The sequence below is a fragment of the Staurois parvus genome, unplaced genomic scaffold, assembly GCF_062004578.1.
Source record: "Staurois parvus isolate SC_StPar_1 unplaced genomic scaffold, SC_StPar_1.0 ptg002058l, whole genome shotgun sequence".
In the NCBI taxonomy this organism is placed as follows: Eukaryota; Metazoa; Chordata; class Amphibia; order Anura; family Ranidae; genus Staurois; species Staurois parvus.
In genome coordinates this window covers 70,714-97,258 of record NW_028319854.1, presented here as the reverse complement: position 1 = coordinate 97,258, position 26,545 = coordinate 70,714, and the positions used below count along the sequence as shown (strand labels likewise).

Below are 26,545 nucleotides of genomic sequence, written 5' to 3'. Positions count from 1 at the left end.
ACCAATGTTAGGGGATATTCTTGTAGTCACCGACACCCATGTTGGGGTTTATTCTTGCTGCCAATGACACCAATGTTAGAAATTATTCTAGCTGCCAATGACACCGATGTTGGGGGTTATCAATGCTGCCAATGATCTTCATACTGAGGGATATGATTGCTACAATGCTGGAAGTTAATGTTGATATCAATGATGCGGCTTATTATTGCATCGACCAATCGCCTATACTGGGGCTATTATTGCAGCAACTGACACCAATGTTTATGGTTATAATTTAACCACTGATACCAACACTGTGGTTTATTATTGATGTCACTGACACCAATATTGGATGCTGTTGTTGTGGCCAATGACACCAGTGGTGGAGTTCATTATTGCAGCCACTGATTCCATTTTTGAGGCTAATACTGCAGCAACTGACATTTCGATGGAGATTATAATTACGGCTACTTATACCAGTGCTGAGCGCTATTATTGCTTCCAATGACACCATAGTTGCTGTATGTTATTGCAGTGACTGACCAGCAAACCTGGGGCTATTATTGCACCCACTGACACCAATGTTGTGGGTTATAATTGCAGTCACATTATCACATTATTGCATTGGCAATCAAACCTTATTGATAGATTAGCTATAGATTTTGCACCCCCCAGTTTTAGTAAATCCCCCCATAGTGTATCACATAGGATATGACAGCTGTGACTGACACCCCTGTACCCCGGTGTCTCAGTCATTGGGCCTTGTGTGTGAATTGCAGCAGCTGTGCGGACAGATATGTATCCCAATAATTGAGTGGCCGGTGCCCCCCCCATTCTCCCATCCCAGCAATTACATACAATGGGGGAGATTTACAAACACTGTACTTACAGCCCCCCCACTGCACTGAGTGACCCCCTCCCCCCACACTGTACTGAGTGACATTTACTAACACCCATTCCCAGATAAGGCCAGGATTTCAGTGTCATATATATATGTATATCCGGATTATATTTATAGTATTTATATGTCTGGAATGCAGATTGAAAGCCATAATAAGCCAGAAATGTCATCTACTCCATCTTACCAATCATTAGATGTGGCGGCTTCATTCAATTTCTTTCTGAGTCTTTTCTCCTCTGTTTTCACTTGATGATTTGGCTAGTAACACCCCTCCTGTATTAGAGCATCCCCACTCTGAAGGAAGGAGCACAGGGGGCACTTTTGGACAGCAGTATTGTCTGTCTGGTGGGAGGGGAGTGTTAGATGGACTAGCAGATTTAGATACACCAACAAATTGAAGCCAAACTCCAGCTCACACTTTATAATCAGTTAGTTTAGCTGATCATTGTAAGTCAGTGGGAAATGGTTTGTCTCATCAATGTAAACCGATACATTCTGTAGGAGAGCTTATGCTTTTGAAGAACAACAGATTTACAGGCTGGATCACCAGGTGAAAATAGAAGATAGTACTAAATCTGACAGTCCACAGTGGGGTGCAGCCAGGTGTACTCTATACATCATATACAATTATCCACAATAAAATGCCGGGAGAGGCAGTGCCAGTATAGGAGTCGTCCTGTGTCCCTCTGTATCCACATATCAGTATATAGATGTCAGAGTCCACAGCTGAGGAGCTGCCTCAGAAACTGAGCTGATAGTCCTATATATGAGGCAGTAATGTCCCATGACGTGTGCAGGTAAATGGGCTCCATGCTGTATCCACAGTCCAGCTGCTATATACCGCCACCAGATGCTGAGTGACCAATAGGAACGCCGCAGTACTAGGATGACCTGTCCCAGCTATGTACAAATGATGAACAGTCTGTGAATGGCTCACCTCCAATGTCTGACCTTTGTCCTCCAATGTGTTATCTTCAGTGTGCCCTCAGTGCCTGACCTCTGACCTCCAATGTCTGACCTTCACAGTGTGACCTCCAAAGTCCTATGTCCAATGTCTGACCTTTGACCTCCAATGTCTGACCTTCACAGTGTGACCTCCAAAGTCCGATGTCCAATGTCTGACCTTTGACCTCCAATGTCTGACCTTCACAGTGTGACCTCCAAAGTTTGATGTCCAATGCCTGACCTCCAACCTCCAATGTCTGGTTTTCTTATTGTATATGAATAAAGACATATTAAAGCCTAAAATATAAGAAGAAATTGTTCTGTATCAGAAAAAACTGTTCTATGTGGGCGAATCCCCGGGGCCCCCAAACTGTTCATTATGTGGGTCCCATCGTGTCATCTACAAATATTTGTGGGCTGAAAAAAAAAATCAGTTTTATAAATGAATGAATAATGGAATGAATGTGTTTTACTCGGATCTTTTCTGGAAGCAGCTGGTATGAGTCAAAAGAAATGAGAGAGAATTTACATCAGTCTCCCTTATGTCCGGGTCCCCATCAGTCTTCCATATGTCAGGGTCCCCATCAGAGTCCCCCTCAAGTTAGGGTCCCCATCAGAGTCCCCCTCAAGCCAAGGTCCCCTTCAGAGTCTCCCTTATATCAGGGTCCCCATCAGAGTCCCCCTTATATCAGGGTCCCCATCAGAGTCCCCCTTAAGTTAAGGTCCCCTTCAGAGTCCTCCTTATATCAAGGTCCCCATCAGACTCATCCTTATATCAGGGTCTCCTTCATAGTCCTCCTTTTATCAAGGTAACCATCAGAGTCCTTCTTATATCAGGGTCCCCATCAGAGTCCTCCTTATTTCAGGGTCCTCTTCATTATCCCCCTTAAATCAGGGTCCCCTTCAGAGTCCTCCTTATAATCAGGGTCCCCGTCAGCTGTGGGACCCATAAAATCCTGTAGTGGGTTGGATGTGGCCTGGGGATGCCAGTTTGGAGACCCCTGTCCTAAGCAATGGGAAAATAACAATTATTTTTAGATAGTAATCCATGTATCCCTGTGATTGGACAGATTGTATGACACCATGAAAATGTCAGATTTCTAGATACACGGCAGAGACATTGGAAAGACAGATGTATAGTAGGAGGAGCTTAGCAGGTGATGGTGGCTGTGAGGGATCAGTGACACCACTTCCTGCATTCCATGTTTTTGTTTCTATAGAGGTTTTTGGCTGTCACAACAGAACTGATTCCTCTGCGTCGTGTTTGGAAGTAATTTGGTGTTATAGTAAAAATGAAGAGCACAGTGTGAGAACACAGGAGCTCCGTACAGGAGGGGGCACCATGCCTGCTTCCATCACCCCCTTTATACCAAGGTATGGTTATACCTGTCTGCTATTCAAGGGGTGAAAAGAAGATCATGGATGGAAGAATGACCCAAAGGGCTATAAACCCAGAATGCCAAAAGAGGACCTGTCACCTGTCAATGCCATCACATAGGGGGCGTGTCATCTGCCAGTGCCATCACATAGAAGGTGTGTCACCTGCCAATGTCATCACATAGGGGGCGTGTCACCTGCCAATGCCATGACATAGGAGGTGTGTCACCTGCCAATCCCATGACTTAGGGGACGTGTCACCTGCCAATGCCATTACATAGGAGGCGTATCAGCCTAATTGTCATAACAATAAAGTTAACATAAATAATTGTTATAAAATTTAAACTAAACTAAAATTTACAAAAATAAAACAATTTTTAAAAGCTCTCCCATCACCCTGCAAATGTAAACGCACATGTAAGGTGTGTATGTGTGCAGTGATTGTACCAGACATGGGAGGTGTCAACAGTCCCGGCTCGAAAACATCACTAATGGTAAAAACGTCATTCATCGGAATAGCAGTAGTAGTAATCCATACGCCTCTCCAGGATTTTCATAGTTGTAGGCAGTTGCAGTTATACATAGGGCCCGTGCATTGCCTTGCAATATACTGTTTGGAGCCGGACTGTTTCCATACTGCCAGGGATGATACTGCCATCTTGTGCGCGATTAGTACATTGCTGGATGTTCACCATACATGGTGCAGATATGGACCTCCGGAATGTGAGTGCATTTCTTATGTTTTAATGTGTAAATAAAAGTTTTAAAGGATAAAGCATTATTTTGAGCTTCTGTATATGAGGATTACGGCTAAGCCTAAGACGGTTATCTGGAGGGAGTATCTTTAGGAGCTAATTTTCAGCAATTTGATCGATAGAGTCCATACATTTGGGACCAAAAGTGCAGTTAGACCAAATCATTGTATAATGTGAGGTCACACTACTGGAGGTGAGCAGATATATGGTGGAGGATATTTTGCACTGGATTTCTGTGACATTTACACATGGTGGCCGTTATTTCAAGGAGGGGTCACAGGAGAACACTTTAGTTTGAAACAGGGGGCCAATTAACCTACCAGCATGGAGGAAACTGGAACACCGAGGGAAAACCATGAAAGCACAGGGAGAACCTTCAAACAGCATGCAGGTAGGTGTTTTGGGTGGGATTCCTTACCAAAGACCCCAGTGCCTGTGTGCCAGGAGGCGTATGCACAGGAGTAACATCATCCTACATCGGCCAGAACCTGGAAGATGCTGGCATGGAACGATTGAAGCAGAGGTAAGTATGGCCTTTAGTTATGTTCTGTGCTGGTGCATGAGGCCTTACAGCAGGGAGGGGGGCAATGCACAGGAAAAGACCTTTTATCCCTGGGGTTCAGCTTTAACGTTTAATCATTCCTTTAATGTGTATTTTGTATTTTCATCTCTGGTTATACTGGAAGATTTTTTTTTTATACCTATTTGAACCTTTTAAAATGCATCAACAATAAAGCGTGGACCAGACCACCTAAACAAAGCCTTGTTTGCCCCCCAAAACCAATATACATCTCTCACTGGTGTGATATGTTCTACCAAATCCATAGACCAATAGCGGAGGTGTAAAGAGGCTGCAGCTACTTATTCTGGAGGAGTGGGGATCGGCCATATACAATCACTATTACTGGATCTTTACAGATCTGATACACTTCATCCATGGATTGCTGTATATATTCTGTGTCTTGGGAGGATATACACGGCTGTATGTAAAGACTATGTATGCATGTGTGCATGTAATCAGGACTATCATCATATCATGTACAGATAATCTGTAATGACTGAGGTCACTGGATCAGAGTAGATCCTGGAATTTATAATTATGTGAATGTGCTTGTGCGCGTATGGCAGGGAAACCACACGCCACATTACATTTGTTGGCTGAATGTGAAAAGCATTCGCCCATCCTTGACACATTCTGGCCCAATTTTCCTTAATACATTCATTTCCTATGATTGTCAATGCCATCTAGTGGACAAAATGTGGTATGTTCCTGAAACATTTTAATCTGAAAAAAAATACTGCATTTTGTCCACTAGGTGGTGTTCGTAGGAAATCAACGTATTACGCAAAATACGGCCACAATGTGTCAAGAATGGGCGAACGCTTTTCACACAGCCAACAGTTTGTTTATTTTTTTAAATTTAAACATAAATAAATATTTAAACCCCGCCCACCCAATAATTCAGTGCAGGAAGATGATCACGTGCTGGATCTGCTTGTTAAATTGAATAAAGTTTGGATTCCTGCTTCCCGTGTTCTGTTTTTTTCTGAATTCTACTTGTAGTCAAACATTTAACTAAGGGCCTTGAAAGACAAGACACTGCTCCCTTGAAGAGGAGGAATCATTGGATATTGAGTTCATGTATGCTCTGTAATGTATCCGTGTAACACTTCCAGGTATTTATTATCAATCACAGAGATCACAGTACTCCTCCTGACAACGTCTTCTTCTGCCTATCCCTCCACAGGGTTAGCACCATATTTGTTCAGGCATCAGCTAGGGTCACCATTGACTTCTTGGACCAAGAAACTCAGAGAGAACATGTAAATGCTGGTGCCTGTGCAGATCTTAGCTGTGTTCACAAATGCCTTACCCAGATCTGCCCCTGCTGCAGAATCTCACTTTGTGGCTTGTTACAATGTTGCAGTCTGATTACTATGGGGAAGAGACTGAGGAGAATACCCTGCAGCGCTGCTCCTGGATCTGTTCTTCACTTAGCTTGTCCTGCGCTCCCCCGATGCCGGCATTTGTCTTCTGGGTTCCGTCCCCTGCGACGTCAGGATGTCGTCGGACGGAACTGGCGGGAAATTTGAAAGTTGTAAAAGTGACATTCACTAAATTCACTAAAATCACATAGTAAAACATTACTGTATCAAACCATTTCACATACATTTTGTCCCGAGTGCTTTGTCCTGTGCTTTGCCTGCATTGTTACTGTTCTTTGTGCCTGGAAACTGAGAAACGTCCATGGCGTCCAAAAAGCGTCCCTTTAGGTCAAAAGCGGTTTTAGACCGGCTAGAGAACAGCGATAGTAAATTAGAACCACTTGCAGAATTGAGTGATAATGATTCGTGGGGAAATTCGTCATCAGACACTGAAAACGATTTTGCGACTTTGCTCAGTGATGTGGGAACCTGGTGCTATATTTCAAATTTCAGTGTTTTTGGTTTGATTATATTATTTATTTAAATGTATTATTATTATTAAATTATTATTTTTTATGATTATTTATTAAATTATAATTTATGATTTCGTGTTTAAAATTTTAACATACCCGGGATGTTTACTAGACTCTTGTTCGGACAGATTTCAGTGAATTATTCCTAAAAGTTACAGGCCTACAAAAAAAAAACACATATTTCCATGCAAAAAAAATACCGCTTTGAGCACAGAAATATGGACATAATCAGACCGCTAGGGAGGCTACAGCTGCTCTTACCCTAGTAGATTTCAAACGAACATTCATACAAAAATGATTACATTGCATGACTTGATGAATGTCATTTGAAAGTACTTCAAAATGTCCTCTGTTGGAAATTCATTGCTAAAGAATTTACCATCCTGCTACTTTGGAACTTTTCTAGCCTCTGCTGTCAAAAATAAACATCGATTTGATCCCACTAATGATTAGAAAATGAAACGAACGTTCATAAAGAAATGAAATATTTTGAGCACTAAAGTAAGGCGCTTCACCCAAGGAACTGACTAAATGACTCAAACACAGAAAATCAATATAAATTAATTAATACATTGATCCAAGTGATCAGCACTCTGTGTTTATGGAAACTTTTTGAGTTGTGATAACTTAGAAAATATATATAAAAGAATAAATTGATCCAAGTTATCACAACTCAAAAAAAGACTCCATAAACACAGCGTGGTGATCCCTTGGATCAATGTATTTATTCATTTATATAGATTTTCTGTGTTTGAGTCAGTTCTTTGGGTGAAGTGCCTTACTTTTGTGTGTTGATTGTACACTGGAAGGGGCGGCTCCACCACACCCCTAGATGCACGAGAATTGATGTGTCATTCTCCGAGTGAATAGGGGGAGGCGCCTCTATTCCTTCTGTATTTTTCAGATTCTATCAGTGTATGGCCTGCAAGACTTCATTTTTTTAAAAATAAAAATCACAAGAATTTCATACTTACCTGTACTTAATGTTTTTGCACAGGTCAGCCTCGATCCTCCTCTTCTTGGATCCCCAGCTGGTGTGGAGTGAGGAGGAACGGAGCTGGGAGAGCCGCTGCTTTTAAGCACAGTGCTGGATTGTGATGGGGCTCAGGTAAGTATGGGCTGGTGATGGAGATCCGAGTGAGGCTAGGTTCACATCGAGGCAGACAGGATTGTGCGATTTCACAGCGTGTTTTGAATTTTTGAACACGTGTTTTTGTTGTACTTTGCGGTTTTTTGCCAGTAGGAAAGTACTGTATTTGATATGACTTTGGATGGGTGCCACTTGGATGCAACTTTTTTTTTTTTTATTTTGCTAATAGGAAAGTATGACAGTTCTGTTCATGTAGTGCAACTTTGATGCGACTTTACACTCTCTGGCACTCAAGTAGCATCAAAGTAGCGCAAGAATCTTTGTGTCCAAAGTCGCAGGTTAGGGTTAAAGGCTGCGGTTAGCGTTCTAACCCTAACATTTAACGCTGACCCTAACCTTTAACCCTAACCTGCGACTTTGGACACAAAAGGTTCCTGCACAACTTTGATGTGACTTGAGTGCTAGAGTGTGTAATGGCGCATCAAAGTCGCACTACATGAGCAAAGCTGTCATACTTTCCTATTAGCAAAAAAACAAAAAAAAAAGTTGCATCAAACTCACACCCATCCAAAGTCGCATCAAAACCGCACTGCATGAACAGAAATGTCATGCTTTCCTATTAGCAAAAAAAAGTCACATCAAAGTCAATACTTTGCTATCGGCAAAAAAAAGCATCAAAAACACAACCCTTGCGTTATTGGGGAAGTGCCATTGAAGTCTATTGCACAAAAAACGCAATCTGCGGAGGGAAAAAAAAGTGACAACAGCGCTCTTTTATGGACACGCCTACCTATAGACAATGGCATTGAATGACCCGGCCCACAGCCTTTGGATTAGTAAACAGTGCAGATCCAAGGTTCAGATGGAGAGGACTGTGGAGGACACCCAAGCTCAGCTCTATTAATCCTTTCGCTGACAGAGCCGGTTTTGCATTTTTTGCACACATTTAAGGGTGGAGGGCCGAACATTTTTCCGAACATTCTTTGAACCATTACAATTAAATGCAAATAAATTATTTTATGCCAAGTTAATTGAAAACGACATACTTTTCATTTCATAACATTAAGATCAACTGACAGCTGAGTTTTCACAATGTATTGAAAATAAATTTTAAAAAAACTTACCTGCACTAATGTGAAGGGTGAAAAAGGTAGCTGGAGCTGAAGTCTCTGCTCGGCAGCCGGGAGGGGAAGAGAAACACTTCACGCTGGAAGCCCGGCCCTGACGTCACCGCCCTCTGTCGCTCCCAGCGTGGCGCAGTCACGCATGCGCACTGCTCTCAAGCAGAAGACTGTCTGCCACAGAAGGGAGGGCCGTGCGACAGCCGCATTTACACAGACCAGGGAGAACGCGCCGCAGTCAGGCATGCGCACTGCCCTCTGCTCTCAAGCAGAAGACTGTCTGCCATAGAAGGGAGGGCCACATTACACAGAGCAGGGAGGGCTGTTGGAGGGCCGTATTAAACCGACCCCCGGGCCATAAATGGCCCGCGGGCCGGACTTTGGACATGCCTGCCCTAGAGAATAAAATAGTGGTAGTTCCAGTGTTTTATGTCATACGATATTACCGCAAACACACTAAAGTGAAATTTAGGACAAACACACGCAATAAATGACCAAAATTTTGGTAAACTACAAAGGAAGAGGTTGTGCTGAGTAAATAGATCCCCAATATGCCAAACCTTGAATTTGTGTGCACCTGTGAAATTAGTACCCTATATTTTCTATAGGTGACATTTCAAAAGCCCCCTACAGGTCATCAGCTTAGCATTTCAGAGGAGGTCTGGTGCTAGAATTATCCCTCGCACTTCGGCGTGTGTGGCGATATGTAACATGTATCGCAATCACCATTTTCACTTGTAGGCGCACTGACGTGTGCAATTACATTCAGATGTGCATATACAGTATGTAGGGGTAGAGAGGCCTCAAAATTTTTCTTTTTGGGGGGGTGGGTGCGGTGTTGGGGTAGGGGAAACAAAGTCCCCTATGTGATGATTTTTAGGTGACAGGTTCTCTTTTAATGATACATGTTGGGTCTAAAAGGTCATATTTCATTTTTATTTTTCAAGCTTCTTTTGCTTTATTTTCACCTGGTAATCAGGCAGTTAATACACTTCCTGTCCATGGGTGGCTACATCACTCCTGCACTGTATCTATGGAGAGAACCATGGTTGTCACTCTGCGCTGTTCTCCTAATATGGACTACAAAATATGTCCAAATTTCTTCATCTTCATTACATAGAGAACAGGGCAATCAGTAATTTACACAAGATCGCTACGAAGGATGATATTCTTTGATGCAGCTCACAGGAAGTGACAAGGACACTGCATTTCTGGTAGGATCAACAAGTATTTGCAGTATTTACTGAAAATGTTCTTCGCTTTAAAAAGCCAACTAATGCAGCCTCACCATCTGAGGACTGTAGGCTAAGATATATTGTGTTTTTGCTCTTGTGTTTAGTTAGCATTTAATGTTACTTACCAAAACTGGATGTATATGGTTATGAAGCAAAGTCATAATATGAATTGTATGAATTCCCTCATATGTATCATCCCTGGCTGCAGCGGTGTCCTGAGCTGACTGAAAGGAATAATAAAAGTTATTTAATATTTTCTATTGCTTCACCGCTCTTCACCATTGTCCATCTTCATCTTTTGCTTGCCAAGAAAAGTGCCAATTATATACCCTCACCCTGCCTACCTACTGGCATTGTCATGGGAAAGAAGACATGTAGAAAGTAGGATAGAACCAAAGCAGAGCAAACAGCTGAGGTCAGGACTATGGTCAGTCATCATTGAGTCAACCAACCAAAGCTTAATCGAGTCCTGGCTTCCCTCCTCCTGCCTCACATTTTATGTGAACCCCCAAAACACGGAGTGCTCTGCAAAGCAAATTTAAACCAGCTTATTGGTTCCTGGCTCTTATCCATCTCTTCCTGCCTTCATTAGTAAGGCTTCCCCTTCACAATGATGGGTCATTAATTAGGCTCAAAAGATGTCACAGGGTAGGCAAGCAACCAGAAACCGGTCATCACTTACAAAACTAATCATCCCAAATACATTAGAGCCATTCAATGTTCCCTTTTGTTCCCCCGCAGATCATACCAGTACCCAGTGACTCCCAGCTGACCTTAGTTGACCTTGTATGTGCATTAAAGACACTGAAGACTGACACAATACTGCATCTGGTCAAGGAGGTTGTCAAAAAGCCCCCACAGATAAAAGGAGAATAGGTAGCTGCTGATGTAGGCCGTTCTGTTATCTCATAATCTTCCTATGGCAGACCCAGCGATCCAAATTTATTCATGTTTTCCTGTCTTTTTTTCCCCTAGAAGTCCTCATTGGTTGATATTCCCATGCTGAAGTTCAGCCATGCATTTATACAAAGGTAACAAAACCTGGTGGATAAACTGATGGCATAAAATATTGTTTATTAGACTCAATGATGTTTATGTGGAAGTACCAGCTGCTGATGTTAGTTTCAGTCTGTGCCTACAGCCTTCTGCAGCGTAAGATCTAAGGCACTGCTGCCTCTGACTGTTAGGCCTTTTTCACACCAAGGTGCAGAGATGTCAGTTTTTCTGCATGCATTCTGCAAAGGTTTACAGAAAACAATTGTTCTCTATGTGCCCTGTTCACACCACATCACTAGTGTCACGTGCAGATTTTTTTCTGCGCAGGAATCTGCAACCTGTATAAATTCACTGAAACGCACATGAAAAGTGACGTAAACTCGTGTCTCTGCAAGTGAAATCTGTGCGTTTTTTTCATCAGATGGTGTGAACGAGGCCTTATTCTCACCTGATTTGGTGATGTCACTCCTGTGCTGCTCACTGTTCTCCTTATGGGAGGTTCTTACATGAGGAAGCAATACCCTACCTCTACCAAGATGGTCGCCTCTATACAGAGACACAGTGCAGAACAAGGCGTGGCAAGTCAGTAATGAGGAAAGATCAGCTGCAGGGTGACTGCAGGCAATACTGGCGACTTGTTCTTTGTCCTCAGTTTGATTTTCTAGGGGACAAAGGTTCCAGAATTTAGTTCCTCTTTAATAAGAAAGTGATCAGTAGTTTCTTTTTACTAGTTTGATTATATTCATGTTTATTTTAGGATAACTAGTTCATCGCAATGAGCTAAAAATGTAGTTGATACCAAACAACAGTATAAGGCTAGGTTCAGAAATTTGGAATCGGGAACGCATGTCATATCATGTGCTTTCTAGACACACAATGCCCTGCACTTTAGCAGAGACATGGTGGTGACTGTATTTGTTAATGGCACCATCATGCATTTGCAAATGCTCACGCCTGCATGCAGTACAGTTTGGTGCATTTTTGGAAAAGAGTCAGGGGCTTCTTTTCTGTGTTTCTCACGAATAGGGCAGCTCATTGAAATTAAAGGGCCGCTCTACACACAACGCCTGGAAACGTACCCATGCTTGGTCACACCTGTAGGTATGAACAGTCCCTTACTATACCTTTTTATTAGGAGGTCTTTCAGTTGCCCAGCTAATACAGCACAATGGCTAAGTGGTTAGCACTTCTGTCTGGCAGCAATAGCGTCGTCGGTTTGAATCCCAACCATGGTACTACCTGCCTGGAATTTGTATATTCTCCCTGTGCCAGTGTGGGTTTCCTCTGGGTTCTCTGGTTTCCTCCCACACTCCAAAGACATGCTAGTAGGTTAATTGTCTCCTGTCCAAAACTGACCCTAGTATGTGTATGAATGTGAGTTATGGACCTTAGATTGTAAGAAGTTCCTTGACGGCAGGGACTGATGTGAATGTATTTTATTTATGTATTTTGCGTATGTACAAGTTGTGCTCAAAAGTTTGCATACCCTGGCAGAAATTGTGAAATTGTGGCATTGATATTGAAAATATGACTGATCATGCAAAAAAATGCTCTTTTATTGAAGGATGGTGATCATATGAAGCCATTTATGATCAAATAGTTGTTTGGCTCCTTTTTAAATCATAATGATAACAGAAATCTCCCAAATGGCCATGATCAAAAGTTTCCCTCCACTGGAATTTTTGGCCTTGGTACAGACACAAAAGGTGACACACACGGGTTAAAATGCCAATTAGAGGTTAATGTCCCACATCTGTGGCTTTTTAAATTACAATTAGTGTCAGTGTATAAATAGTCAATGAGTTTGTTAGCTCTTACGTGGAAGCACTGACTAGGCTAGATTCTGAGCCATGGGGATCAGAAAAGAACTGTCAACAGTCCTGCATAACAAGGTAATGGAACTTTATAAAGATGGAAAAGGACATAAAAAGATGTCCAAAGCCTTTGAATATGCCAATCAGTACTGTTAAATCACCTATTAAGAAGTGGAAAGTTCGGGGATCTCTTGATACCAAGACAAGGTCAGGTAGTCTAAGAAAGATAGCATTCACAACTGTCAGAAGAATTGTTTGGGATACAAAGGGAAACCCATAGGTAACCACAAGAAAAATACAGGCTGCTCTGGAAAAAGACAGTGTGGTTGTTTTGAAGGCGCACAATATGATGACACTTGAACAAAAATGAGCTGCATGGTCGAGGTGCCAGAAAGAAGCCTTTACTGCATCAATGACACAAAAAGGCCTGGTTAGGCATGTCAAGGTGTTGTCAGGCATATTGTAACCGGGCTTTAGTATTGTACTCCTTAAAAACAACCACACCATCTTTTTCCAGAGAAGCCTGTTTTTCTTTTGAGTTTGTCTGTGATTTTTTCTATGAATCTCGGACAATTCTTCTGTAAGTTATGGCTGCAATCTTTCTTGATCTACCTGACCTTGGCTTGGTATCAAGAGATCCCCAAACTTTACACTTCCTAATAGGTGATTTAACAGTACTGATTGGCATATTCAAGGCTTTGGACATCTTTATATTTCCTTTTCCATCTTTATAAAGTTCCATTACCTTGCTACGCAGGACTTTTGCCATTTTTTTTTCTGATCCCCATGGCTCAGTATCTAGCCTAGTCAGTGCTTCCACATAAGTGCTAACAAACTCATTGACTATTTATACACTGACACTAATTGTAATTTAAAAAGCTACAGATGTGGGACATTAACCTCTAATTGGCATTTTAACCCGCGTGTGTCACCTTGTGTGTCTGTACCAAGGCCAAACATTTCAGGGTATGTAAATTTTTGATCATGGCCATTTGGGTGATTTCTGTTATTATGATTTAAAAAGGAGCCAAACAACTATTTGATAATAAATGGCTTCATATGATCATCATCCTTCAATAAAAGAGTATTTTTTGGCATGATCAGTCATATTTTCAATATCAATGCCAAAATTCCACAATTTCTGCCAGGGTATGCAAACTTTTCAGCACAACTGTGTGTGTGTGTGTGTATATATATATATATATATATATATATATATATAAAATATAATTTATTATAGAGGAATTGTATAGAGCCAACAGTTTGCACAGCGCTATACAACATAAAGGGAGACAGTACAGCTACAATACAATCAAAACAAGAGGATTAAGAGTTTACAATCTAAATATATATAGTGTGTGTGTGTATTTATTTCAGGTACTTATGTAGCATTGTCAATTTACACAGCACTTTACACATATAAATATATATTGTACATTCACATCAGTCCCTAACCCTCAAGGAGCGTACAATCTAAGGTCCCTAACTCATATTCATGCATACACATACTAGGGCCAATGTAGACAGGATCCAGTTAACCTACCAACATGAGAGAGAGAGCGATATACCTGTCATGAAATACAGGTCCAGTGCAGTGTTCATTATCAGCGGTCACAAGGGGTGGAGAAGGTCGATGTGAGAGACGTGCTACAATGTAGTGTTTTATTGTGGAAAGTTCCAGCCATGGGTTGTGGGAAGAGCAACTGGATGGGTGGGATTGAAGAATACAAAATTATTTTTATTGTTGTTCTTTCAGGCTTTCTATATCTGATATACAGGAAAATTTCCAACCATTACTCACACTTCTGAAGGAGTCCGTTTCTCTGAATCTGGCACCACCCGGTTACTTCCTTCTCTTAAGGTAGATCACACTTCCTATAGATACTTCTGATGAAAGATTAAAAGCTGAACTCCAAGCAAATAGCTAAATAAGCACATGAATTACATATATGGGAGTTAGTTTACCTGCTAAAGGATTTATATTTCTGTCCGTCCAGATCTAAGATTTACACAGCTCTGCCACACAGCCCAGCCATCCTGGAGACCTGACTTTTCTTTACTTCATTTAAGTAAGACAACTAGGTCTTGTCCCTGCCCTCAGCCTGTGACTGGACAGTGAGGGAGAAGCAGCAGACTGATCTCTGTCATTCTGCCTTTTCCTCAGCACATCACTTGTTAGCACATAAACATCACAGCACAGCTGATTGGCTCTTTGTGCTACTTCTCCCTCTTCCATTCTGAGTTCTGCTGTAGAGCGACTGCAGGAGGCCGATACCAGATCAAGTCAGGAACTTATACTAGTTTCTATTAAAAGTACACTTGATTTTTAAAGAGCACAAACCTACCGGACAAAATGTTTAACCCTTCCCTGTTACTAATTACAATTATCTACTGTTATAGTGGAAATGATCTCTTCTGCAGCTGAAATGATTTGATTTCCACCTGATAGCAAGTTGCATGGCAATGTTTTAATAAAGATATTCAGTGAAAAAAATTGCTTTGTACGCTGTTGGGCCTGGTTCACAGCTAAATGTGAACATGGTGAGTTTTGGTTCAATAGACTTCAATGAACATGCAGCAAAAACGCATGTAGTGTGATTTTTTTTTTTTTTACATTCTTTATTTAAACAACTTTTTTAGAGTACAAACATCTACAAAAATAAGACGCATTAGTGGATGCCAGCAAATAAGACAATGAACCAGGTGTGGTCCAATTACATAGAGCAGTGGTTCTCAACCTTCCTAATGCCGCGACCATTTAATACAGTTCCTCATGTTGTGGTGACCCCCAACCATAAAATTATTTACCCAGTAATTATAATTCATAAAGTGTCGTTTTACCTCCAATACTGCTGCTTTCAACACCGTAGCTGCTCATTACACATCGGAAATATGTGTTTTCCCGATGGTCTTAGGCGACCCCTGTGAAAGGGTCATTCGACCCCCAAAGGGGTCGCGACCCACAGGTTGAGAACCACTGACATAGAGATTTAAATTATCGGTTTCAAAAACAGCAAAGTACAGCACACTGGTCTGAAAGGTAGTACAAACAGATCAGTCTATTGACATAAACAAATAGCAGTAGTATCCAAGACAGGGAAAAAGGTAGGGAGAGAGAAAAAGAAAGAGAAAAAAAAAGGGGGGGGGGGGTGAAGGGAAGGAAGAAGAAATGTGTAAAAGGAGAACGACGAAGGGACTTCAAGCCATGTAGTGTGTTTTTTATGCGTTTTGCATTTTGTTTTTTTGTTTTTTGCAAACAGGAATGTATTGACTTTGATGTCACTTTACCTGGGTGAGACTTTGATGCAACTTTGGATGGGTGCGACTTTGTGACTTTTTGCTAATAGGAAAAGTATGACAGTTCTGTTCATGTAGTGCAACTTTGATGCAACACTCTGACACTCAAGAAGCATTAAAGTCGCACCTACCCAAAGTCGCAACTAAGTCTCACCCTTCCAAAGTCGCAGCTAAGTTGTACCTTCCCAAAGTCGCAGCTAAGTTGTACCCTCCCAAAATCACGTAAAAGTCCAATAAAAGTGGCATCAAAGTCAGTAGTTTTCTGTTGACTAAAGAACCCCGCAAAATGCATAAAAAACAAGTGTTTAAAAACGCACCGCAAAAAGTGCCAGTAAACACATCAATCGCATCACACAGAGGTGGATGGCTTTGTATGTTGTTAGTATTTTACATTTTATATGTTGGGTTAGTGGAAGCCAGTGATTGGCAGAGAGGGGCAGCAGTCGCTGATTGGTTGGTAAGGTGTATGAGTCTAGCAGCAGCATTCATAATAGACTGAAGGGGGGATAGCCTGTGTAACGGTAGACCAGTGAGGAGGGAGTTGCAGTAATCAAGGCAGGATAAAACCAAGGCGTGGATACGGTTTTTTATGGTGTCGTTGGTCAGAAAGGGGCAAATTGTGGAAATGTTGCGGAGGTTGAGGCGGCAGGATTTAGCCAGTGATTGGATGTGGGGTCCAAAGGAGAGGTCAGAGTCTAGGGTTACACCTAGCACCCTGGCATATGCAGAGGGACCAGTGGTTTTGCTGTTGATCTTAATGGTAATGTCATGAGTGGGGATTGGAGAGGAGGATATGTCTAAAGGCATGCCGCTCTGACCTACATAAGGGGAAACTGTAAGATCTGGCATTCCTATTGATATTGGGTAAGGATGTCCTTTCATATGTCTGCTACCAGATATTAAAGATAAACCATGTGGATTTTTACAGGAGGTGACACAGAAGATCCTGGAGTCGGTAGGAAACGTGGCGGGCTCCTCCTTAGAACAGACCGGCTGGCTGAGCAGAAACCTGGAGGTGAAGGCCCGGCCACAGGTGTCTCTGGATGATGGGGATGCTGATGAAGAGCTGTACGGTAAGATGGCAGTAAGATTATGATCTTTTATGCCTTTTTTTGTTGATCCTCTGTCCACGGGCTTTTGTTCAGGTCAGATGGGATTTGAATTCCCATATAAGTCTATGGGAATGCAAAACCCTCTTGAAGGAGGTTAACTTTAAATACACTCTCCCGCGCTCGAATGTGGTGCTGAGAGTCTAAAGCTGGGCATACATCATACAATTCAATTTCCTTTAGATTTAAACCAAAAGGTTGTTTCTGGTGCTGCTCGAGGCTGACAGCAAATAGTAATCACCCTGCCGGCAGAGAGAAGAGGGAGCAACGTCCCAAGAAATTACAGAGATTTGACAATATGTATGAAGATGGACACTGCTCAGACCGATCCCCAGGAGTCAGAGAGGAACAGTGTGTAGTGAATGGCCTCAGCTGTCATTCTGACCACGCCTGCTGATGCATTTTGCCCCACCCATAGGGGGCTTGGTCACAGAGCGGCATCTGTCTTCACACACATTGTAAAGTTCCTTTTAGATTTACCTTCAATTATGTAGTGCAAGGGCCAGCCTGATTGCATACAAATTGAAAGTGTTTAGGTTTGACCTCCTATTATATGGGTTTGGTAAATCTAAAGGAAAATTGTACAAGAAAATTGTGTAATGTATGGCCAGTTTAACAGGCTTCCCAATCCTCCCACTTATGGCTATGGCACTAGCAGGCCTTGCTGACCTCCCAGATCTATGGATATCCCTTCGTGCGCAGCACTATAAAACAAATGAACAGAGGGCACACAGCCTAGTGCATTACCATAATACGCCATTTATTGATATATATATAAAAGCAAATATACTCACAAACAGATTGAACCAACATAGCAAAAAAACAAGACGCAACTGTTTCCAGATCAGCAATGCATAACCCATGACACAGGGAGACTCCTTTTCATCCAACATGGCTTACATGTTTCGAGGGGCAGCCCCTTTTCTTCAGAGCCAATTTAAAAAAAAACTTTTTTAGCCCACTCAAAATACTTATGACTATAATAATGTAAATGAAGGAACTTGTGGAATGTAAACAAAAATTAAGTTCATCAGAAAAAAACAGTTCATGTCCATAAGTTAATTAAATCACAAATCCTTAGTCCAGGCATTGGAATCATCAAGAGTAATAAAACACCTCTTGCTGCCTTTGGTGCTGCTCCTGACAAGATTGGGGTAATCTACAAATGACATACAAGCAAACAAACAAGAAGAGCGTACACTAAGTGCAGTAGAGTTAAAAGCGTTAATTTTCAAATCAAATGCAAATTGGCCACTCACAAAATTAAAATAGAAAAGGCATGTACTCAACACTCCCAGCATGGACGCCTCTCTGTGTTTACACTTGTAGTCTGCGATATCAGTGCTGTTAAATGGAGGAATAGCTGCAGTCGGAGGACAGACCCTAGCCTAGCACATTATCATAATACATTGTTTATTGATATAAAAGAAAATAATATACTCACAAACAGATTGAGTAAATAGGCATATAAAAAAACACAAGACACAACTGTCTCCAGATCAACAACGCATGACCTGTGACACAGAGAGACCTTATTCATCAAATATGGCTTACACGTTGTGAGGGGCAGCCCCTCTTCTTCAAAGCCCAGGCTTCTTCTGAAGGAGAGAGTTTTGCCCCTCCAAATGTGTAAGCCATATTGGACAAAAAGTAGCCTCCCTGCATCACAGGTCATGCGCTGTTGATCTGGAGACAGGTGTGTCTTGGTTCTTTGATATGCCTGTTGACTCAGTTGGTTTGTGAGTATAATATTTTAGTAATGCACTAGGCTGTTGTGCCCTCTGTTCATCTGTTTTATAGTGCAGAAGGAGATTAACTACAACTCAAATGCATCTGTCAAAAAATTCTGAATGATCTCAAAAGCATCTGAAACTGATATGATCAAAACAAGAACAAACGGCAAAATGCAGGGGTGTGAATGTACCCCAATCAAATTATATTATAGCAAAATGTTATCAGTTGTGATGTTTTCATGAAAGTGTTTTACAGTTAAAAATAAGTAATAGCTTTGCTGATATTTCAGGCTTGACTTAGCTCATATGCTACAACTAGTAGTGGACTTCTAATGTTAATATACAGTTGTTCTTTTTGATTTTCTGCTTGAATTATTCCAAAAACGTGATCTAATCTTCCTCTAAAAAAAACAAAAAAAACAGATAATCTTATTCAAGATACAACATTGTCATATCTTGATTTCTAAAGAGTCACAAACTTGGGCTTATGTGCCATAAAAGAGCAGGAAATGAGAGAGACCTATTAAGGATAGCTTGGTTTAGGTCTTTTCCTTCCTGTTATGTCTGTCTTGGTTGAATGGTAATTAGTTCTCCGCACAGAAGAAAATGCCAAAGCGCAGTCATCCATGGTCTCTGCCTCCACGCCATCTGTGTACAGTGTGCACGCTCTCTCCATGCTTGCAGAGGTGAGCTTTATTCTCTCTCAGCACTGTCTTAAAGTGGTTCTTTAGTCTGTAAAAGATTAAAAGTTGGCAGCCACAAATACTGTAGCTGCTGTCCAGGGATCCAGCGCTGCCCTAACCTGGGCCAATTGTTTGTCAGTCTTTGGGACCCTGGCCCTGGCATGTTTAGTGTTTGAAGCCAGCTATGACTTCTTCTGGCTTCCCACTGTGCATGTGCAAGCCGCGCTGCGCTGTGTGAATGGTCTTGCAGCCTGCTGGGACCTGAGACATGTCCCAAAAGGCTGTGGGTGGGGAAAGGGGGGTTTGGGTATTAAACTTCCAGTGAAATCACCTAGGCGATCCAACCAGAAGTGGGATGGGTACCTACCAAAGCTAGGTACCCACTCCCCCAAAAAGAAAAAAGTTCCAAAAGAAGGGGGGCATAAGGTGGAACTTCCCTTTAGGATGAAGTTCCGTTTTAATGCAGAGTTATTGGTAAATCCAGTACACAGTATGGTTACCCATGCATTTAAGAAAGCAGTCTAAGGCTAGGTTCACACCTGTGTGGCCGTGTTGGGCCATGATTTGCGCGAACATGAGAGCCCATTCATTTGAATAGACTGCTGTGCCCCAGGACACACAAGAAATAATTCCCTGCAGTATTTCTGAAATCACAGCCCACACAGGAACCAAGGTTCCCAGTACGGTTGCGATTTCCAGCGCTGGCAGCATGCCATAAGGATCTATTGCACCCGCCTGCGGGTGGTTTCGGCGGCCGGTATTTGTGCGGGTCCCGCAGCGGCACCACATATGTGAACCGAGCCTTAGAAAATGTGTGATTTTCCGTATTTTGTGAAATTTTGTTTAGTATTGCTATGTTTGCAGAAGATCAACAAAAGTAGAAAGATCATTAAATTGGAAATTAAATTTTAGCAGTTTTCTGTTTTGTGAACAATCTTATCTCATGTTTATATTTCCTTTACCATAGGAAACAAACAATCGTGCACATGTGTGTGTAGATGTGACATTTAATTGGTTTGGTAGCATAATCTTAAAATAATCTGATATTGTCACATTTGTTTTTATTAATTCTTTATTTAAGTTTTTCAAAAATCAGTGAGAAAGTCAGAGCAGAACAAGGAAAAAGCAGCAAGCCAATGTCGTTGGTGTACATAGTAAAAAATAGTGAAAAAAATGAACAGTGTAACAAAAATACTGGATAGTATTTTGGAAAGCCGTCAAGGTGAGGGGGCCTCCCTGGCACTTGCAGTAGGTATCCATAGAAAGTGACTACAAAGGGTCTTGAGCATACACAGCGCAGCCTATAATGCCAGTGATCCTATGGGGTTATATCCTACCATGGGAAAAAAAATAAAAAATAAAGATATTTTTCATTTTGGCATATTATGGGACACAGACCTTAAAGAAAGCCACAAAAAAGTGTTATCTTTTCCCCGCTCTGACCAAAACTAAAATGAAAAATAGCTGGAGTTGGGTTCGACCCCTGTTTCACATCTATGTTGCTGCGTTTGCACGGGCACGAGAGCCCATTCATTTGAATGGACTCCCGTGCCCGTGACACGCAAGGAAAGAAGTCCCTGCACTTCTTTGGAAAGCGCAGCCCGCGGGTCCGCAATTCTCTGTGTGGGTGGTGCGGTTGCATGCATTTTCATGCGGATCCACAGCGGCACCACCCGCACAGATGTGAAGCTATGGATAAAGAGCCCCTATAAGGTCTGTAAACAAATCAAAAAAAGTGTACTCACCTGTTGGTGGTCTGTGTCTGCTATATGTGCTTTGTTCTAGCCCTGTTGTCTCCGTCAGTCTTTTTTAGAAGGGTTGAAAGCCCGTGTTCCTGGCTGCACTCTGTCTCCATCCTCTGACTCCTACATCACTGCTGTGTGCTGTCAGGTCAGAGGAAGGGACCATAGCACACAGCTGTGGACACAGACATGCTGGTTGTGTGCAGTGCTGAAAAGGATGAAAGAGGATGCAGCACTGGAATAGAGGGGGAGGTAGGAGACACAGGCCTATGGAAAGGTGAGTATAACACCTCTTCTACTGCAGAGAACTGGTATTATGGTTTGCTTAGAACCTGAAAGGGCCTCTTTATGTTCTGTATGACCATGAAATCAGCCAGAAGTGTGGTAAGTATTCTTTGTAGGTGGCCTGTGTTCTGAAAGCAGTACTGACACGATATGAGAATACAGGTGTAGATAATGTGACAAGCCTTCGTATTTACACTTCATTAGTGTATTACATCTGAGTGTAAATGGGTACTTGGCACAGTTTGTAAGTTTCAGCAAGTCTAGATAACAATCAAACATCTATGCCTAATATTTGGATGAATGTTCTTGGCAGAGTTTAAGTTCATATCTGCAGCCTAAAAATATTTTAAGGACATGTAATAATTTACAAATGAGGTTTATGGAAAGACACGTGCTAAAACATAATCCTCATTAATCCTGATAAACTGAATACAAACTAATTTTCTTTCTCGTCCATTGAGGGACACTGGAAATCTTTCCTTTCTGGGTTATACTGTCTACAGGAAAATTAGACACTGGATGCACCTCCTACTACCAGCTGTTTTTTTTCTAATGCTCAGCTATTTAAAGAGAAGTATGTTTTTGTTTTGTTTTTTTTTTTGCATTTTTCACACTTAATTGATTCAGTTCATCAAACAGATTTTAATATTACACAAAGATAACCGGAGTAAATACAAAATGCAATTTTTAAATGTTGATTTCATTTATTAAGGGAAAAAAACTGTCCAAACCTTCCTGGTCCTATGTGAAAAAGTAATTGCCCCCTAAACCTAATAACTGACTCTGCCACCCTTGGGGGAAATAATTGCAATCAGGCATTTGCGATAACTGACAATGAGTCTTTCACATCACTGTGTTGGAATCTTGGCCTGCTCTCCTTTGCAGAATTGTTTTAATTCAGCTACATTGGAGGGTTTTTGAGCATGAACAGCCTGTTTAACCTCCCTGGCGGTATTCCCAAGTGTAGCTCGGGGTAAAGTTTCAGTACCACAAGCGGTAACCCCGAGCTACACTCGGGCTTACCCTTCGGCGCTGCTCCCTCGATCACTTACCTTGTCCTGCGCTCCCGCGATGTCCCTCCTGCAGTGTCCCTGGCAATGTAATTCGGCGGATGGCGGCATCTGTCATCTGGGTTCCGTCCCCTGCGAGCGTCGGGCCGTACGGGGGACGGAACGGCGGGAAATTTGAAAATGACAAAAAGTGACATTCACTAAAATCACATAGTAAAACATTACTGTATCAAAGCATTTCACAAACATTTTGTCCCGAGTGCTTTGTCCTGTGCCCTGCCTGCATTTTTACTGTTCTTTCTGCCTGGAAACTGAGAAACGTCCATGGAGTCCAAAAAGCGTCCCTTTAGGTCAAAAGCGGTTTTAGATCAGCTAGAGAACAGCGATAGTAAATCAGAACCACTTGCAGAATTGAGTGATAATGATTCGTGGGGGAAATTCGTCATCAGACACTGAAAATGATTTTGCGACTAAGATCAGTGATCTTAGTCGCAACTTGGCGCTATATTTCAAATTTCAGTGTTTTTGGTTTGATTATATTTTTGAATTACTTTTATTATTATTTTTTATGATTATTTAATAAATTATAATTTATGATTTCGCATTTCAAATTTTAACATACCCGGGATGTTTACTAGACTCTTGTTCAGACAGATTTCAGTGAGTTATTCCTAAAAATTACAGGCCTACAATATACAGGTGAAACTCGAAAAATTAGAATATCGTGCAAAAGTTCATTTATTTCAGTAATGCAACTTAAAAGGTGAAACTAATATATGAGATAGACACTTTACATGCAAACCAAGAAAGTTCAAGCCGTGATTTGTCATAATTGTGATGATTATGGCTTACAGCTCATGAAAACCCCAAATCCACAATCTCAGAAAATTAGAATATTACATGCAATCAATAAAACAAGGATTGTACATAGAACAATATCGGACCTCTGAAAAGTATAAGCATGCATATGTACTCAGTACTTGGTTTGGGCCCTTTTGCAGCTATTACTGCCTCAATGCTGCGTGGCATGGAAGCTATCAGCCTGTGGCACTGTTGAGGTTTTATGGAAGACCAGAATGCTACAATAGCGGCCTTCAGCTCTTCTGCATTATTCGGTCTCATGTCTCTCATCTTTCTTTTGGCAATGCCCCATAGATTCTCTATGGGGTTCAGGTCAGGCGAGTTTGCTGGCCAATCAAGCACAGTAATCCCACGGTCATGGTACCGCTTTCAGCACCAAAAATCTGAAATAATAAGGGAGGTTAAGGTCATGCCACAGCATTTCAATTAGATTTAAGTTCAGACTTTGACTAGGCCACTCCAAAACAATATTTTTTTTTTTTTATGAGACATTCAGAGGTGGACTTGCTAGTATGTTTCAGATCATTGCCTTGCTATGCAGTGCGCTTGAGCTTGAGGTCAAGAACTCATGGCAAGATATTTTTGGCAGAATAGAATAGAATTCTTGGTTCCATCAATTGCGACAAGTCATCCAGATCCTGAAGCTGCAATGCAGCCCCATACCATCACACTATCACCACATTTGACTGTAGATATGATGTTTTTTTTATGAAATGCTGTGTTAGTTTTATGCCAAATGTAGTGGGATGCACACCCTCCAAAAAGTTCAACTTTTGTCTCATTTTGTCTCCACATAATATTTTCCCAAAAGTCTTGGGGATAATCAAGATGTTTTTTGGCAAATGTGAGACAAGCCTTTTGGGTTGATTTACTGAAACTGGAGAGTGCAAAATCTGGTGCAGTTCTGCATAGAAACCAGTCCGCTTCCAGTTTTTATTACCAAAGCTTAATTGAACAAGCTGAAGTTAGAAGCTGACTGGCTACCATGCACAGCTGCACCAGATTTTGCACTTTCCAGTTTTAGTCCATAACCCCCTTTGTGTTCTTTTTGGTCAGCAGTGGTTTTCGCCTGGAAACTCTCCCACGGATGCCATCCTTGCCCAGTCTCTTTCTTATTGTTGAATCGTGAACACTGACTTTAACTGCAGTTCTTAATTGTTGTTTGATGGAGTCCCAAAGCCTTAGAAATGGCTTTGTAACCCTTTCCAGACTGATACATGTCAAATACTTTATGTTGATATAGTAATGTGCTACTCAATAAAACATCATAAATACTACACTGAATATTAATGAAACAGTCAAAAAATCAAAGTGTCCATTAAATAGTTCATAACAAATAATGTGTAAGTGATCCAAAAATGAATTCTGTGCTTCACTCGACAAATATATTCCAGTAATCCAAAATCAACCGTGTGATAAACACCACCACCACATGTAAAGATGGCCGCTCACCTGGACACCAGGACCTATATAAACACAGGTCACAAGTGCTTAGTTGTAATTCCATACGTAGACTCTAGATGGCAGCAACGGGTCACACTGTATATCTCCTCCATCAGTAGTATAACCTCCACTCCAAAAATGTCACCTCCACTTCCTCTCCTCCACTCTGGGACCCCCAGGGAAGGAAAAACAAATGGCCTCTAATATTGTAATACTATTTATTGAACTAAAAGCCAAATACCAATAAAAACATTAACATATACACTGATTGTAAAAGCACGATTCACAAGGACCGGACTTCCGGTCCATGGCTCCGTGCCGGAAATTACGTCACTAAGCTTCCTTGACAAAGCCACGTAGGTTGGTGGCACAACACGTGGGGCGGAGGTTAGTGATGTCATTTCCAGCACAGAGCAGCGGGACGGAAGTCTGGTCCTCATGAATTGCGCTCTCACAGTGCATTGTGAGAGCCATGATTGGCCAAAGCAATGCACCTGACCACAGATCAGGTGCAACCCTGTGGCCAATCACAGCACAATGCACTGTAAGAGTCATGATTGGCCAGTCAGTGACTTTGGCCAGTCATGGCTCACGGCTAAGTCTACGCCCCACATTATATAAGGCTGCTTACACTTTTAATAATATTAAAAAAGAAAAGCAAATAAAATAAAACAAAAAATACATAAAAAAAACAAGAAACAGCGTGGGTCCCAACCCTCCCCTAATCCATACCAAGCCCTTTGGATCTGATAGGAAGGTTAGGAGGGGCCACACAGTAAAAAAAAAGTTTTTAAAGTGCGTGGTGTTCCCTGTAAAAGCCATACCAGGCCCTTTAGGCCTGGTGAGACTTTTAAGGGGAACGCCATCCCAAAAAATGGAACAAAAACCATGGGGTTCCTCTTAAATTCCTACTAGACCCTTGATCCGAGAGCAGACCTGACAGGGCAAGAAAGGTGGGGGGGGGGGGGCAATTGTGCACTCCCCTCCCTTTGTCTTACCAGGCCACGTGCCCCCGGCATTGGGATGGTGTTCCCATGCCGATGGGGACTAGGGCCTTTTCCCCACAACCCTAACCCGGTGGTTGTTGGGATTTGTGAGCAGGGGGGCTCATTAGTATCAGGGTAACCCTCTAAATATAGGTGCACCCTGATGCTACCCCCCATTGTGAATAAGGGGTACCCCTACTCATTCACTAAAGGTTTTTGAAAAGATAAAGTCACCGGGCTTTTAAATAATTCCTTTAATTGAACAAAAAACAAAACAACAGTTTTTGACAAGTCCTTTAATGAAAAGAAAAAAAAATGGTTTTCTTTGATGTAATCCATCGACAGTCACAGCGTCCAGCATTATCCTGACCACGCCAGCTAAGAGACATTTTTAAAAAACCCGACGGCCACTGACCCGTCCGCACCCGCCGAGCGCTAGTCACAGTATGACAGATCTGACAGTTGCCGGTCACATGTACACAATTGGGTGGAGTCAGTGGTGACATAAAGGCCTTCAAAATGGGCACTTTTAAATTTACAAGTTTGAGTCCCATAGACTTGCATTGAGTTCAAAGTTTGCGCTCGAGCATTCTTTAGGTTCGAATGTTTGACAGAAAACCAAACACGGGGGTGTTCGACCCATCGTTATTAGAGACATTCCTTTTTCTGCTCTCACCTACAATATGGCATTCCTTGTAGCCATCACCTCTGGGATTAGTGTCTG

At 41.8% G+C, this 26,545-nt stretch overlaps 1 long non-coding RNA gene across 1 annotated transcript in view; it reads left to right on the top strand.

Annotated features, from left to right (window-relative positions):
- Positions 1-26,545, top strand: part of LOC149432903 (uncharacterized) — a 122,858-nt gene that overhangs the window by 35,443 nt on the left and 60,870 nt on the right. The window contains exons 3-7 of the long non-coding RNA XR_016308951.1: positions 7,414-7,524; positions 10,604-10,738; positions 10,838-10,893; positions 14,429-14,533; positions 16,898-17,042. This is a non-coding gene — a long non-coding RNA (uncharacterized LOC149432903). The remainder of the gene's footprint in view (positions 1-7,413; positions 7,525-10,603; positions 10,739-10,837; positions 10,894-14,428; positions 14,534-16,897; positions 17,043-26,545) is intronic.